The following is a 526-nucleotide window of genomic DNA, read 5'->3' on the forward strand; positions in this document are numbered from 1 at the left end:
AAATAGCAATCCAGCAGAAACTAGTTCCTGAGTTCTGAATCTAGAAAATTTGCTATTTTTGCTTTCTTAGAAAGTCAAAGCATAGAGAAGTGCATCGCTCAGGGTTCCAGAAGCATCCTCACCTGCAGAGGGAGTGTTACCATGGTAGTTATTGGCCAGGGGTGTAATATTTTTTAGAGTAAACACTTCTGCAAGTCAGAGTCCTGGCAGGGGCACAGATGATTTTACAAGAAGGTGCTTCCCCCACTCAAATATGCTCCAGAGTCCACGGCTATTTACGTCTAACCCTCACCCAGCCTCATTCGCTGATCCTGCTGTAGTAACAAAGCCACAGACGCTAACCCTGGTGGTTATCACACTCCTCCCCCTCACCCCAGTTTGCTACCACAATTACATCCTGTTGTTAAACCCACAGGTACCTCCTCCTGGTTGGTTGGAGGGCCTGTGGGATGAGCAGGCGTGCTGCCCAGAAGGCCTGCACACCTCACACCGGGGAGCTGAGCGGCCTACGGAAGCAGTCTGCAGC

Source organism: Pseudopipra pipra, chromosome 2, assembly GCF_036250125.1.
Source record: "Pseudopipra pipra isolate bDixPip1 chromosome 2, bDixPip1.hap1, whole genome shotgun sequence".
NCBI classification, from domain to species: domain Eukaryota; kingdom Metazoa; phylum Chordata; class Aves; order Passeriformes; family Pipridae; genus Pseudopipra; species Pseudopipra pipra.